Below are 18,407 nucleotides of genomic sequence, written 5' to 3'. Positions count from 1 at the left end.
GGTAAGAAGATAATAAATTATTTAGGACTCGGGTATGAAAAGATTCACGCTTGCCCATTCAATTGCATGCTATTTTGGGTGGATAACAGTGACAAAGAGGAGTGTAATGTTTGTCCCACATCAAGATGGAAAAAAGTCGTAGGTGAAAAAGTTAAAGGTCTAGCTAAGAAGGGTGAAGCAACCAAAGTTATAAGGTATTTTCCCCTCATTCCTAGATTAGAGATGATCTACGCGTCATCTAAAACAGTAGAAGATATGAGATGGCATCATAAAGAACGTGTAAAAGATGGAAAACTTCGACATCCAGCAGATGCTTTAGCGTGGGAAAAATTTGATTCTCGGTATCCTCTATTTGCCTATGACCCTCGAAGTGTTACATTAGTCTTAGCTAGTGACGGGTTTAACCCATATCTTTTGATGAATACCACTTATAGCACATGTCCAGTTATTTTGATTCCTTATAACTTGCCACCATGGTTGTGCATGAAACCCTCTTCATTTATTTTGTCTTGCATTATTCTTGGAAATCAAGTGCAGGAATTGACATTGATGTGTATCTACAACCTTTAATTTCTGAGTTGAAGTTGTTATGGAGCGGTGTTGATGCATTTGATGCCTTTGAGGGTGAAACTTTCAAACTTCAAGCAGCATTACATAGTACTATTAACGATTTTCCGGCATATGCTATGTTATCTGGATGGAGTACTGCTGGTTATAATGCTTGTCCACGTTGTACCCATTCAACTAATTCCGGAAGATTTGGTGGTAAGATTTGCTATGTGGGACATAGGAGTTGGTTGGATCCAGATCATCCCTATCGTTCTGAAGCCAATTTTTTTGACGGAACAATAGCGTATGGCTGTGCTCCAAAATCTATAAGTGGTTCTGATGTCTTAAGACAACAAGAAAAGATTGAATATACGTATAGGAAGACTACAAAACGATTGAAAAGACCAAATAGAGCAAAGCAAGTTGGTGTGTCGACTAACATGGTTAATGATAGCAACTGTTAAGATACTAATCATAATTTGTGGAGTAAGAAGAGTATATTTTTTGAGTTGCCCTATTGGGAACAAAGCCCATTAAGACATAATTTAGATGTTATGCACATTGAGAAAAATGTGTGTGACAATATATTGGGTACACTTTTAGATATGGATAAGAGTAGAGAGAATGTGAATGCAAGAAAAGGTCTAAAGAACGTGGGCATAAAGGAACATCTTTGGATGCAAGATCGACCTAATCGAAAACCATACATGGCTCCAACATCATACACCATGTCCAACGAGGAGAAAGAGCGATTTCTGAAAGTTCTTCAAAAGATTAGAGCTCTTGATGGGTATGGCTCAAACATCTCTAGATGCGTGAATATGAAACACAGAAAATTCAATAATCTTAAATGTCACGACAATCATGTCTTAATGCAAGATATACTTCCTGTGGCATTGAGGGCATCCAATGCTACTAAAGTTATTGATTTACTTGGGGAATTATCTTGCTTTTTCAAGTCTCTTTGTTCGCATACGCTTGAACACGAAGAGTAAAATGCCCTTCAGTCAAAAATTGTGCTAATACTATGTCGTATGGAAATGGAGTTTATGCCTACCTTTTTTACAATTATGGTTCACCTTTGATTCACTTAGTAGAGGAGGCGAAACTTGGTGGACCTTTCCAATATAGATAGATGTACCCTATTGAAAGGTAAATATCAGAAACTATTTAAGTGGATATTTATATTATTTTCCTGAACAGATTTTATGAACTCTCTAAAGGTATTTGGCTCACTTAAAATCATACGTAACTAATAAAGCTCAGCCAGAGGGATCAATTGCCGAAGGGTATATGCTTGAGGAGACGATCACATTTTATTCAAGGTATTTAGAAGGTATTGAGACTATCTTTAATAGAACGAAGAGGAATGATGATGGTAGTCAAGACATGAGTGATTATTTGTATCGCTCTGGTGGTAGAGTTATTGGTATGATACAAAAAGTACGCCCTGACAGAAGTTTAAAACAAGCTCATCGCTACATATTACTTCATTCCGATGAGATGAAAGAGGTTCTTTTGTAAGTATAAGAGATTGTTCAAATTTTTATAATTTATCAACCATCCTTATAATCCTTAATAGAATCTTGTAATGATTTTTTTTTTCTAATCTTGAAAAGCGAATTTCTTAATTACAAGCAACGAGAGATGGTGCATCTGAGTGTTACCCAAAGTAATGAAAACGAGTGAATTATCAAAGAATTTGCAGAATGGTTCTAAGCACAGGTCCACCCCCTTGTTTAAAACTTCGAAATGTAGCTTGTGAGTTTGATATGACTCATATTGATACAATTGTTTGTTGTCATAGGTGCAAAACCTAGATACAAGTACCCCTGAAGGACAACTTAGGAAAGCTTTGACAGGTGGTCTAAATAATTATGCTAAAAGGATAACATGATTTATGATCAATGGATATAAATTCCAAACGGTCGATCGTGAAAAAAAGAAAAGAACTCAAAATTCTGGAGTTGTGGTTGAAGCTGATGTTGAAACATATTATGGGAAACTAAAAGATATTTATGAGCTAGATTATTTTAGCCAATGCACAATTATAATGTTCAATTGTGCTTGCGTTGACATACACAAAAGTGTTAAGAAGTTTAAATATGGGAGTGTGTGTGTCAACTTTTCTAAGTTAATGCACACAAGTCGAAATTTGGCCGATGATCCTTTGGTTTTCTCGTGTCAAGCAAAACAAGTTTTTTATGTCGAAGATGAGATGAAAAAAGGATGGTATTATGTAATTAGTACAAAACCTAGGGATCTTATGAGTTTTGATATCTAAATATTGTTTTTTGGTTTTAGTTGTGCAAATGTTGTGAAAAACTCTATCCCTTTACTATATAACTATATGTTCTTTCCCTTTACTATTCTATAGAACTAATGGCTTTATTGTTTATTTTAGTGTTTCAAGGATGAGTTACTGAATCAACAGGACCAGGGCTCAAATGACGGAAGATGATGTGCTAGGTAATGCCACTGATCCGCCTCGTGTGACAACGTCATCATCTCCTTCTACGCGATCAGGTGCTACAGACGACAGATGGGGGCCATTTTGCCCTCATAAAACCAAAGTACCTGTAACACCCCCATACACCAAGGTTCCTTAGCAAGACCACCTAATGCGTGAAAGTGCTATCATCTCGGTTACCCGAGACAATGTATATCAAATTGACCATAAAAGAACATAATTTAGATAAAATGTTTAAAGTGCTTACATCAAAACCGACTGTAAAATAAAGTATAACTGTTCTAAAACCAAAGTACAACTAAAGTAACAAAAGTATTATGATAACACAGTAGAAGACTACTATTAGACTCGTGGCGACTCCATCCCCAGCTAATCCCACGCGTATCCACAGTATACCTGCTAGACAACTGCTCACCACCCCCGAATGGATCACCACAGTTTTTAAAACATTTACTGAGGTCAGTTACTGATTACACAAAACAAAACAAGTTAGATAACAATATACAGATCACCCAACTTCGTCACATCTCCACACATTTGACTACACATTAAAGTGTGTAGCCCTGCCAGAATACCCATCGCAACAAATATTCCATGCCGCCGGTGGGGGACCGCAGCCGTACCCACCAAATCCCCGCTCATCAACTATGAGCGAAAACCTAAGTTCCTTAATGTGCACATCCCCTTTGTCGCGGGTTGCACATAGGGCGAATCAAGGGCGTGAAGCCAATCCCGCAAGTGACTCCACTCAGCCGAGGACGCGCCTCGCGAGCCACAGATAAACAAATCCAACCCATTATACAACAACAATTACCAATCACCAATTCCAATACGATAAAGATCAACAACAGTAAACAACCAACAACAATCAACTACCAAATACAATGTAATTAATAACTGAGTAGGGAAACCCTACCTGAAAAAGCAATTGACCAAGATCGTCACAATCAGCTAATCAAAACTGTTCTTCGACGAAATGACCTTCTATAATCACACAATCATACAATTATTATCTAACAAACACAATACTCCCAAAATCCCCCAAAATACCCAATTAGGGTTTCAACTAAAATCTACGAAACGATATAAAAACTGTGAAAGGATCTTACCCACAATACGACGGTCTCAACGGCGTAAAGATTACAACGATCTGACGACTGTAGCCTTTAGGATTTGATAGCAATGCGAAGGAGAAAGCAACGTAACTTGTTTAAGTCTCGTGAAGTTTTAGAAAAAGGTAAAAGTTAAAAAGAAACTAACGAAAGGTGTTTATATATCTTTCTCGCATTGCTAACAAAACCCGGCAAAATAACCCGTAAAACCGACTTACTCGATCGAGTGACCCCTACTCGATCGAGTACTACACTTACTCAATCGAGTACCCATCAGATAATACACTGTTTCGAAACCAAAACTCTCTTACTCGATAGAGTACCCAACAGTACAGAAAACCGTAGTATTATAATCTTCCCTCCTTAAAAACGAACTTCGTCCCCGAAGTTCAAAACCAGCCTATAAAACATGAACTCCTAACACTAACTCCATAAACTATGCCTACCTCCACAACATGGCTCACGATATCGTATCAACTAAATTATAGCCTCTCGACACTAACTCCATACACTACCGAATACCTTCCACTAACGCTGCTAGCTCCGTCTCACTAACATATTATCTACAAGTGAATCCAATATCAAGATAATCCACCAAGCAAGATCAACCACCAAACGGAATGTTACATTCTACCACCCTTAAAATGAACTTAGTCCTCGAAGTTTACTCACACAGATAAACATCATCACCCAACTGTCAACACTATTGAAGTATTCTCACACACCTAAACATCACCCTAATACAAGCACGGCCATGACCATTAATAATATCAACCACAACACAAATCCATCCTTTATTCTACACCAAGGCTCAAACTTCTAATTATACCGCAACATGTACAACCATCAAACTCTCTTTGTTGCATCCTACTCCTTTTAAGATAAGTGTTTTGTCCTCGTAACCCACTAATACTAGATCCTTTGCTATACTTTCCATAATCCTCATTACCACCGCATGCCAATGATAACCCACTATAAACTCAACACGTACAACCATTCCTATATCCAGGTCTCTCTTTCTCTAACAATCCTCATACCCCAATCCATTCTACACTCCATCTAATCTATACCATAAAATCCTCAGCAAAAATACTACACCAACTCTTCAACATTACCGCAAAAGGACATAGTCCTCTATACATGCTTATCTCCATAATCATAACTCACGATCCACAACTGACAGACACTCTCACTAGATCCTCAAGTTCTCTCTTTTATTACCGCAAACTCATCCAGAACTTAACATGATACTAATTTCCAACACCCTATATTCACTGTTCCAATAAAAGATTATGAACCACCAGCAGGTTCCAGTTTAGTACAACACATGTTCCACAAATCACTTGCCATTACTATGTCAACCACTGCCTCCTCTAAAAGAAGTTCAAAAGTACTTCAACAACCTCTCGCAACTGTGTCCCATTAACAGAATATTACTATACCATGACAACAACGGAAAAATACCCAACTCTCTTTTATATCATACTCTACCCTCACTCCCAAGAAGACACTGGTAAGAAACATCAATATACAAAACAACAGATTATAAGTCCAAACCGAAATCACAGGAAACAACAGTAAACAAAACAACAATCTATATAACTGGTATACACTTTTGATAACTCGTCTCATAAGTATCCTGTCTTCTCCACCACAACCGATGATAGCATCGCAACACCGCCACCAACAGCCGCACCGCAGTGCGAAAATACCTGCATCACAACACGAAGTACCGTGCCCGGATCACAACCCGAGGCACGGCAACCACATCGATAGTCATCACAACTTATACAATCCCATAAACACTGACTTAGTATAACTTCCTGGATAAGAAAAATTTCTTAAAACCGCCCTACTAGATCACAATGCAACAAATCATCCGGAATAAAAAGATAATAGCCTTATGAATATCATCCATACCATTACTCATGAGGTAGGAACCTCACACTATCACTTACATATATTATGAATACACATACAAGTATACCTAGCCATCCCAGATCGCCCAAACTTTTACTTTTTGAATATCATCCTATTAGGGTACCATACACAACATATGACGCATAACACTCAGGTAACGACTTTATAACTATCACATCATACCACTTATCATGAGGTCAGAACCTCACACAAACATTTAAACACACCATAGACCTGTAATCACATCCAACTAGTCAATCCTGATCACGTAAGTTACCACTTGATAAAGGTTATCTCTTGCCCGAGCTTAACTCGCATGCCCTTCATAACACATTCTCCCATTCGCATGACTATCACCTCCTGATAAATGAAACTATACCATTAATACCCAAGTACTAGCAACCGCCTCCTATAATCACATCGTATACCCTCTCACAACCATACATACCAATCCGGCCTCCACAAAATCAACCTCTTTAACATTGGCTACCTTTCCTATTAATCGTCACCCTTAACCACTAGTGACAACACCACAACACCACCACTGTTCGTATAACAAATCTCTTACACTCACCTCGCAATATAACAGTTCCTTTCCTATATTCGGTTAACATCCCAAATAACGAGCATCAATTTCATTAATATAATTACCTCAGCATTCATTCCAATTCTATCCTTAATTGTATCATCACCTAACTCACCACCAAAATCTCATATCGTGCAAATACTCTTCTAACTTTTACTCCCCTTAATTCCTCGAAACTCATGGCTAACATGTTGTCCTGAAACTCATATATAACAATTAACTCACATCCTCATGATAGTATCATACATCGTGACGATTTCTTACTTCTATATCACATAACTTCGGTCAACATTCTCTTAGTTTACTCCCCTCATTCTTTTCTTTTTACACTCGACAAAATCAAGTAACAATTCAACTCCTTATTCCTTCTACCTAACTCTTTAGTCCTCCGGTTACCTTCTCATTGCTACAAAACTCAAATCCCTTTATTTCATATCAGTACCATCTCACTCTTTCTTACCATGGATCATCTCTCATCATGCTATCACTCACACTTTTTTTCCCCTCTAGAAACCAAAACTCTTTTCATACCGTTAATTGCCCAAGGAAATCACACACTAGTTTCACCTATTAATGATACAAATTCCCAAACATGGCCACTACCTACACATCGCGGCATAACTCTATCTCACCATACACCATTCGTTTCCATCGCTCTATAACGACCTTTCAACACATATATCCTTAACCAACACAATCCTAACCATCTCCCTCCATAAATCCTTACACATCCCAATTTGCCATATTCGCATCCCTCATCTCATCCTTTTCATTCTAACGTTCCTTACACTTACATCACCCCTTGCCCATATACACTTACCTTACATTACCCAAACTCGCAATCATATCATTCACCTCATCTCACAAAACAAGCTCCACGCCTCAATAAGCTCCTTAATCTCCCGTTTCTTTTTCCACTATCCATCATATCCACATATAACTCATGTCCTCCCCACCAAACTCATACCCATCATAAGGTGCTACTCTTACATCATAAGATTGGGAAACTTATGCATCAAGACCAACACATATGTAAAACAATGCATAAAGAAGCAAAAGAATACCCTTCAATTAAATAAGATATGCGACGAGGTAAAAAGATAAGCATATGACCCAAAACAGGGGTCACTAGATCGAGTGTAGCCTACTCGATTTAGTAGGTGAAGGTCAGAAGCACGTATAATATATTACCAGGGCTACTCGATCGAGTAAGGGGTACTCGATCGAGTAACAAGAGGTGCACTTGATCGAGTAAGGGCTACTCGATCGAGTACCCTACGCAGTTCTCAACACCGTCCAATTTTCGTAAAACGGTCATATCTCAGTCGTTTCTTGGTCATTTTGGGCGTGTGACCTATCATTAGAATCGTAAAGAACAATCTATCACCTCTAAGTAGAATCACATAAATATCACTTATTCATCCCAAGTTATAATAGTTTAAAGACAACCTCTCTATAATCGAACAACATAACTACTCGATTTTTCTTCCAAACAACTTAAACATCAACAATGCAACCAAAAGAGACATGATACTTGTAAAACTAGTATCCCTAACCATATGTTACTATTCACAAAAGCTGAACAATAACATCCATCATGTTCATACAATATTCAACTTACCAATCATGTACTACCCGCAAGTTTTTATTCTATAACTTTTCGCAACAACAAAAATATAAGTATATAACACCAACATGCCTATTCACATGTTACTATTATGCCACATTATAAACCAACTATCATGCAACATGCTTATTCACATCACTTTATCATATGTCCACTTCATCTTCTTTCCCCACATTCCCCATTCCACCAAAATCATTTTCCAACATTTCCATACAACACATCATCTAACATACGCAATAGAACATTAGTAAACACATAGCGATCCCATGACACCCCATATTGACCGGTTCAAAGTTATAGGGCGAGTTCGCGAATTAAGGACGTCTCCTAAGTCCTTGGATGAGCTCCTAACAACTCCTACCCGGGTTCATTTTATTTTGACTCTCTAGATTCATTAGGTTCACTAGTTATAGGTTCCAAAATCGTCGCTCTGATACCACTTTGTAACACCTCATACACCAAGGTGCCTTACCAAGACCACCTAATGCGTAGAAGTGCTACCATTGCAGTTACCCTATACAATTTATATCAAATTGACCATAAAAGAACATATTTTAGATAAATATGTTTAAAGTGATTACATCAAAACCGACTGTAATGTAAAGTACAACTGTTCTAAAACCAAAGTACAACTAAAGTAACAAAAGTATTATGATAACACGCCGTAAGACTAGTATCAAACTCGTGGCGACTCCATCCCCAGCTAATCCCGCGCGTATCCACAGTATACCTGCTAGACAACTGCTCACCACCCCCGAATGGATCACCACAGTTTTTAAAACATTTACCGAGGTCAGTTATTGATTTCACAAAATAAAACAAACAAGATAACAATATACAGATCACCCAACTCCGTCACATCTCCACACACCTGACTACACACTAAAGTGTGTAGCCCTGCCAGAATACCCATCACAACAGATATTCCACGCCGCCAGTAGGGGACCGCAGCCGTACCCACCAAATCCCCGCTCATCAACTCCGAGCGAAAACCGAAGTTCCTTAATGTGCACATCCCCTTTGTGGTGTGTTCCACAAATGGCAAATCAAGGGCGTGAAGCCACTCCCGCAAGTGACTCCACTTAGCCGAGGATGGGCCTCGCGAACCACAGACAAACACATCCCACCATTTATACAACAAAAATTACCCATCACCAATTCCAATACGATAAAGATCAACAACAGTAAACAACCAACAACAATCAACCATCAAATACAATGTAATCAATAACCGAGCAGGAAAACCCTATCTGGAAAAGCAGTTCACCAAGATCATCACAATCAGCTAATCAAAACCGTTCTTCAACGAAATCTCTTCCTATAATCACACAATCCTACAATTACTATCTAACAAACATAATACTCCCAAAATCCCCCAAAATACCCAATTAGGGTTTCAACTAAAATCAACGAAACGATATAAAAATGGTACAAGGATCTTACCCACAATACGACGGTCTCAACGACGTAAAGAACACAACGATCCAATGACTCTAGCCCTTAGTATTTGATAGCAATGCGAAGGAGAAAGCAACGTAACTTTTTTAAGTCTTGTGAAGTTTTAGAAAAAGTTAAAAGTGAAAAAGAAACTGACGAAAAGTGTTTATATATCTTTCTCGCATTGCTAACAAAACCCGGCAAAATAACCCGTAAAATTTACTTACTCGATCGAGTAAGTCACTTACTCGATCGAGTGACCCCTACTCGATCGAGTACGCCACTTACTCGATCGAGTACCCATTAGACAGTACACTGTTTCGAAACCAAAACTCACTTACTCGAAAGAGTAAGCCTTACTCAATAGAGTACCCAACAGTACAGAAAACCATAGTATTACAGTTCCTGATGTTGTTAAGGCACCGCAACAGCAGCCATCGTTAAAAGGTTGTTGTCTTGATGCAAACATTGATGAGCCTAATGCTGCAAATGCTCCTTTTTCAAAGACCCAGGCCAATCCGACGTTTGAAAAACCTCCAAATGGCCTAGGTTCAAGAATCCAAATCTCCCACACTTTTCAAGAACATGCAGCCAAATATCCTAACCCATCTTTTTCTACAAACCCCCTACTTTCAAAGACCCACGCCACCGTAAATTCTCATGATCTTGCTGCTAGAAAAGCCCGAGAACTTTCTACCAAACAACTTGATGCTTCTAAAAAAACGGGGGAACAAGCACAAGTAGGAGTTATTAAACTACCTGAGTCGTTGTGGAAAAATTGTACTATGAAACTTGACCGATCTTATACTACAAACTCCCTTCTTTCAAAGACCCACGCCATCCTAAATTCTCATGATCTTTATTCTAGAAAAGTCCTAGAACCTTCTGCCAAGCAAATTGATGATTCTCAGAAAACAAGTGAACAAGCACAACTAGGAGGAGTTAAACCATATGGTTCATTGTGCAAAAACTTTACTAAGAAACCTGACGGATCTTTTTCTACAAACCCCCTACTTTCAAAGACTTATGCCTCCGAAAATTCTTATGATCTTGCTGCTAGAAAAACTCGAGAACTTTCTGCCAAATAACTGGATGCATCTCAAAAAATGGGGGAACAAGCACAAGAAGGAGGTGTTAAACGACCTGAGTCGTTGTGGAAAAATTCTACTACTAACCACTTGCATTCAAACACCCACGCCAAACCAAATTTTCAGGAACCTGCTAATAGAAAAGCCCGAGAATTTCCTGCCAAATAGCCTTATGCATCTCAAAAATTAGGAGAACAAGCACAAGTAGGAGTTAATCCATCTAATGTTATGTGGAAAAGTTCTCCTAATAACTCATCCCGAGTTTTCACTCTCAAGTCCACTTGTAGTTTAAAGCCTCCATTGTCACTTTCTCAACCCACTTGTCGTCCACCACCATCTGAAATTTTTGGCATAACTAACATTGGGTCTAATACTGTTAAGAACTCATCGGCCGAGCCTCAAGAAGAATAAGTTTTAAACCATATAATAATCAAACTAGTTTAAAAACTTTCAAACCGAGACGTCGTAGTGTGGTACACGATTGACCTGATAATGTTGAATTTGACGAAAGTGAAGAGGTTCTAATTATGGGTAAGTTTTCCATTATACTTGATATGTTTTATGACTTCCATTTTTTTTGTTTTATAAACAATTTTTTATCATTTTGGCTCCCTTTACATTATATTTGGGCTACATTCAGTAACTTTAAACCATGTTGTCAAATTCAACTTTAATATGCAACTCGGGTGAGTTCAAATTTGTACACTGATTTTGCTTAGTTAAAATCCTTATACTACATCATGCTTCATAATTTAATATGTGATCCTGCTTCTTTATTTAATATGTGTTTCGGCAGATGGAGAAGGAAATATAAAAAAGGTCAACGATCAAATTAAACCGCATGATGTATGGTATGCTAAAGGCATGAGGTACTGTATAACTTTTAATGCATTTCATCAGCCACTTAAAATGGGAGGACACATCCTCGTTAGATTCATTGGTGATATGGCTCGAAAAGAAGCATTTTCTCCAATTAGAGATACAAATTGGAACCATGTGCCTGAGAAGTTCAAAACTAATATCATTTAGTGTATTTGGGTATGTTGTTGATAGCAAGGATTTTTATTGACCGATGAATGTTTGAAACTACTTATTTTCTTAAGTGAATAATCGGTAATTATTTGGTAGTTGTACGACTTTTTTTTTCCTCTACAATTTACTCTATTTCTACCAATTGAATTGGTAAAAATTAAGTTTATTACCATATTTTTGATTTCTTTGTTCCCCAAACATGAAATTTGGATTCATTTTTATGTATTTTAAATCTTTCATTTGAAATTATGATTTACAAGTCAAATTCGAGTATCCAAACGCTACCTGTTTGATCAACTCATGATTTTTTGTTTAGATAACTTTTTTAATGTTTTTTTTCTAGGAGCATTTTGTTATTCCCGACGGTGATGGCTATGACAAAGGTATTCTGAGGCATGTAGGCAACACTGTGAGACAATATAGACAGGACTTGAAGAAGACTTTTTTTAAACCCACGACAAAAACTAGAGAAGAAATCTATCAATCTGTACCAGAAGGGATCCCTCGTGATAGTTGGTATCATTTAGTGGATTATTGGTATTCTGATAAGGGAAAGGTATTTGCCCTAATATTAATTATTTGTCTTCATTATATGCACTAGTTTTCATATGTCAGTGCTACTTTTAATTAATTATGCTGCTCAACACATCATGCGTAACACATCATTCAGAGAAAAAGAGAAGATGTTGGCAAGTTTCTCCAGCCTTTTTACATAGAATGAATCTATTCACAAGAATACTACTCTTTTAATTTAGCACCATTCATATGTATTGAAATAATGTTTATTTTATTTAATGTAGAAATATGCTGAATGCGGAAAAGTGGCACGTGCATCACAAAATCATGTTCGCACCACTGGGTCAACAAGCTATGCTAATATACGAGCAGAGTTGGTAAATATTCTATCCTTTATCTATGATTATACTATCATCTTTGCATTTATTCTTAATGGGTTATAATTTAATACAAGCTTAGGTAGAAGCTTAGTACTTAAGTGGTGATGTTGTGGTGATGATTAACAGAAAGAAAAGAACAAAAGAGAACCAACTGAATTGGAGGTTTTCAAGCAAACTCATAAGAGGAAAGATGGGCTACAATTTAATACAAACTTAGGTAGAAGCTTAGTACTTATGTGGTGATGTTGTGGTGATGATTAAAAGAAAGAAAAGAATAAAAGAGAACCAACTGAATTTGAGGTTTTCAATCAAACTCATAAGAGGAAAGATGGGTCTTATGTAAAAGATACAGTGACGGAAGAATTTGTGGTACAGATATATATAAAAAAATTTGGCGTACTCCAAATTTTCTTATAAATTTTCACATACTAAGCATTTTTTTTATGTGTGCAGTTGGATGCTGATGCTTATATTCAATTTGAACTTGCGACAAATCCTACCAAGCGCAAACTACAAATCCAAAATAAAGCTTTCAGCAAACTAATGTATGGGTAAGATATCCCTAAATGCCCTTTAGGCTATTGTTTCGATGTGAAAGGAAGTGATGTATATGGGGTGCACGGTATCATAAGGAACGAGGGTTTTAAATCGGGAGATAGTTGTACTTTAGTACTCCAAAATATGGAAAAGATGCAAAATATGGAAGAGGCAAGACTAAGTTTAACTAGGGACAAGAAGGGGCTGCAAACCAAGTTGAATGAGACCAATATCATTTTGTTTAAAATCTTGGAAGGTATGAGTACTGGAATGTCATCGCCGAGATAGCTGAGCTTGCAAAATTTACCTTGAATTCACAGGTATTTTTATGTTTATGTTGTCTTTAAATTTAGGGTTATTTGACAAGAATAATCCAAACTATGTCTACCCTTCTCCTATTAATCCATACTCTTGTTTAACTCAGAATAATCCATAATATTAAATCCATATTCTCGTAATGTACCAAGTTATTTTTAACCTGCTATAACCTGTTTTCAACCAGTCAACAGTTACCACTCCACCTTCCTCCTCACTACTACTTCATTCTCTATCAACAACAACATTTGAAGGTGTTATTATACACCGCAATTCACAATATCATTAGTACTAACATCAATACATCATCAAACGAACCCCTATAAACATCCCTTTCCAAAATTTCACCGGAAAAATCTACAAATTGGCTGCCTTTTTATGCCATATGTGGTCAAAAATACATTCATTAATAAGGTTGAGGCTGCTAAATTATTTTCAGGAGGGCTTCTAAGCTAAGAATCTAATAGCGTTGAAAATTTCGGTGTACATGAAGTAGAACTTAGCTAAGCTCTCTTGAAACACAATTGTATGTATTAAATACGGAATTGGTTATGGCATGTGTGATGTGTTAGTCAGTTGGACTAGAATATTTGAAGCCATTGGCTCTGACTATTGAGAAATTGATTATTCGTATGATTTGATGAACTTCAACAAATTGGCTGCATTATGACCATTATACTCTATTGCAGGAATTTTTACTTGTAACCATAGGGTTAATTGTTGTTGCTCTTGAGGTGTGTGAATCAAATGAGATAACAAAAATAGATCTTTCGAGAAAGTCCCTCGAATAGCTTCTTGTTACACGCCCACCATCATGGCATCACTAGGAAATAATTGTGGATGCAAAAACCCTAAATTAAAACTTCAACCTTCTTTAACCCCTAGAAATGGCAGTAATTGAAGAACAACCTAAAACCCTCAATAACCCTCAAACGACATTGCAATTGATGATTTGTTTTCTTTGATATCCGATGAGAATCTTTAATACTTTCAAAAGTATCGATTTTGCAGCATGTGTAACTTTCATTGGTTTGCAAGAGGTGGTATTGTGTGTTAGGTAAATTGAGGAGGTCAAAGTGGTGGCACTGATACTCTATGGTTCAGTGGTAGTATGGGGCGGTGAAGTAATGCGGTTGTAGAATTTAGTTTGGTATAAAGTGACTTAATTCAATTAAGTTTGAGATTTACCAGCTCAGAATAGTCATAGTCCCATTAATCGCACCTATAGAGATGGTTCAAAGCCGTAATGTATCTCCAATGTATTGTAAATGATGTTTGCTGCGGAAAACCGGTTTTGTTTGAATATATTGATGTATTTTTGTTAGTTTGGGAAGGATAGGGAGTATACTTCATAGTTATACTTTTATGGTTTCTTAATCAATATTGTGATTTCAGCTTTTAGTTATTGGTATCACTTGCTTGACTACTTAATGATATTTGCTTTTCTTGCATATCAAGTAGATATAAAACTCAACAAATGGTGGCGCTACATCAGATGAAAGGAGCAAATCTCGAAATCACTTTTCGGAGTAGAATAGTCGCACCTTTTGGGTTGGATTTAATATTTTGGAGGAATTTTATTATTTTTTGCGTGAAAACATTAATAACGATATTTTTTCTGATTTCTATTGTTCGGATGAAATAATTACAATACTTCTTTAACTAGAATTTTGTATGCACGCATTTAATTTGATAATGCAATTTTATAGTCTAAAATTTGGTTTTGTATATTTACTAGTCAAATTAATGGTGTCTATACACTCTTTATGATGTCGTCTAGTAATCTAAATGTTTTAATTCAATCGTATGTAGTGATGAAAACAGTAGTCGTAGTGAATTTTTCTAGTGGCAGGAAAAAGCGTCAAGAAATATCTAAATTTCGACGCAAAAAAGTGTAGAGAAACCCTGATGTTAAAAAGCATCGATGCTTGTGACATAAAAAAGAGTCGACAAGGCTAACACTAAAAAGCGTCATAAATTCCTGCACCCCAAAAACCCACGCTTGTAAAAGCGTCGGGAAAAACAATGGCCACGTTTTTAAGCGTAAAGAAAAGCCTAAAAAAGCGTCGGGAATGCAAGGGGTTTGCTGTAAATCATGTATGGTAGTTGTTGAGGAGACGTAAAGTGATTGGGAAACCGACTTACACTTGGGTTGCCTCTTGGAGCTTTCCACTCCAAGAGGGACGTGCATGTTAATGATTCGAGTTTGGAGGGACTCGTGTGGTTGAGGCACGACGTCTGGCAGGGATCCGGTTAGCACCCGCGTCCGGTATCACGGGTGTGTCCCGAGTACCTTATTATGGACTGCGGTCTGGTTGTGGGTGACGGTGTTGCGATGCCGTCGCCGGGTTTGATATGGAGGAGACATGGAGTTTGGAGAACTTGCATTGTTACATCATCATTTACATCATAATCATTTAGCCTTTCACATTCATATGATTTAGTAGGCATTTGTATTATGAAAGCTAACCAAAGTATTTTAAAATGCATGTGGTGAACCATATGATGATTTCCGCTCATATGGGGAGTAGTGACTTGATAGGTTTCATGTGCATAAATACGTTGGAGGCTTGGGAGCGGTCCTTGCATTAGCATGTCGTCATTTCATGTTATCTTAGCTTTTTGACACTTTAGACTCCACTTTATTTATTTGGGATTGTATATTCAAGATTGTTATTTAAATCCCCGGACATGTATTAACTAAACTTAACGTTAAACTTATCTATGTTAAATTGATTTAATTTGTTTTTTCGCGCTACAAGCTTGGGAAATCAAGTCATGTGGCACCTTCATGGGTTAGGATAGCCTTAAGGAAGGCCTCCCGACATATGGGGATGTTACAAAAAACAAGAGCTTCCTCATGTACCTATTTACTATACACAGCCTTCGTCACACTCCTATCTATCTACATTGAGTACACTCATCTCCCTCAAGGCCTCCTCTCCATTTTTTTTTATCAAAATCTTCTCATAATACTACTAATAATAATAGTAGTAATAATAATTTATTAATTAACTATTATTAGTATAATTAGTATTATTATTGTAATTAAGTGAAATTAAATTAAGTTAATTTAAGTTAAGACTCTTTCAATTCAAAATAGTTAAGCTTCTATAAGTTATGTTCAGAAAAATTGAGTTAAACTTATAAGCTAAGTTCATAAAAACTAAACCTCTTAAGTTAAGTTCAGAAAAGTTCAGCAAAATTAATTTAAGTTCAGAAAAATTAAGCTCTAAAAGTTCAGAAAAATTAGGTTTAAGAAAATTATACGACTTTTATTCAAATCGATTGTTAAAACAATCTGAGATTAATTATTAACCTATATTTTATACTAAAAAGATAAAGAAACATTTAATTTCTACCACACAATCCTGCCTATCTCCCACTCATATTTGATAATAAAAAAAAATATTTTATACGGATGCACATTCTTGAGATACCTGTTATACAACATGAGAACGTTCTAGGGACAACGGCACTACGCCAATTCCGCGCTTTAACAACGAACATATAACAACTGTTTACTTCATATAATAACGGAACATAATCACCGTTACCCAAATATTGGCGGAAACCTCAAGCACACAATTTAGAGAAACGGTTCTCAGAGAAATCGTATTAAATTAGAGTTACAACGGTTCCGCAGAGGAGCGTTCTCTAAAATTCCCAACGGTTAAAAGACAAACGGTTATAGATTTTATTTGTCAACGGTTGATTGACAACTGTTACCATATATTGTCAACGATTTTTCGTAACCCATTATTTAATTTATAACAAGAACGGTTTTTCACCAGTGTAATATCCCATAAATTATAAAGCTGCTGTCAGCCGAGTACGCCGAGTACTCGACCGAGTGAGGGACCGAGTAATAGTCGGTCTTTTACAGTAGCTCCTAGAATGAGTCACTCGGCCGAGTGGCTGGTGCACTCGATCGAATGACCTGTCGATATCCCTTGTTTCGCGTGTGAAGCATGGTAGGTGGACCTTATCTCTTTTAAACTCATTTTTCATATTTCCCCCTTATTTCCTCACGAAACCTTATCCTCATACCTCTCAAAATCCCATAAAATACTTCCAAATCTTATCCTCAAGATTTCCACCATACCTTTGAAGATTCACTTCCCAATTCTTGCTCTTGTTCATTTGTTTTCACTTGTAAGTACATTCTTGCTCTTTTCTTCTATTCTTATTTAGTAAATCCTAGTTTAATTAGTATGTTGTCTAATAGAATTTAATTAGTGTTTTGACTAATTAAGTGGGTTAATTAGCATTATTATTGTTGTAGTATGTTGTTGTGATAGTTAGTCATAATATGTGTAGGAGAAGATTTCATTGGAGAGCCCTTCTAGCTTGCTTACTTGAAGTGTTTTGAGATTAGCAAAAGGTAGGGTTTTCCTACTTAGCTTTGATAATATGGATGTTTGTTTGGGCATTAGTTATCATGAATTACATAATCCATGTAGTAGTTGCATGATAACATGAGTAATTGGTAATAGGGTTTAATGGCATACTAATATAGGGTGCTTAATCATGTATTGTGGTTGGGTAAGTAGATTTGGCATCATGATATCATCTTATTGCATTATAACATGAGTTGGGAAGATTGGTAATTAACTAGTTGGCTTATTAGTAAACATGTGAGTTCTTGTCATAAGATGGTTCATTCTTATGTGGAAAGTCTTATTTGGTTCTTGTGCATACTTTGGTTTACTAAGGATATTGGAAATGGTGAATGGAGGATATTGGATTGTGATATATGGTTGTTGAGGAGACGTAAGATGGTTAAGAGACAGTCTTACGCTTGCGTCGCCTCTTGGAGCTTCCCCCTCCAAAACGGA

This window comes from Silene latifolia, chromosome Y (genome assembly GCF_048544455.1).
Source record: "Silene latifolia isolate original U9 population chromosome Y, ASM4854445v1, whole genome shotgun sequence".
In the NCBI taxonomy this organism is placed as follows: Eukaryota; Viridiplantae; Streptophyta; class Magnoliopsida; order Caryophyllales; family Caryophyllaceae; genus Silene; species Silene latifolia.
Note: the sequence above shows the minus strand (reverse complement) of the source record.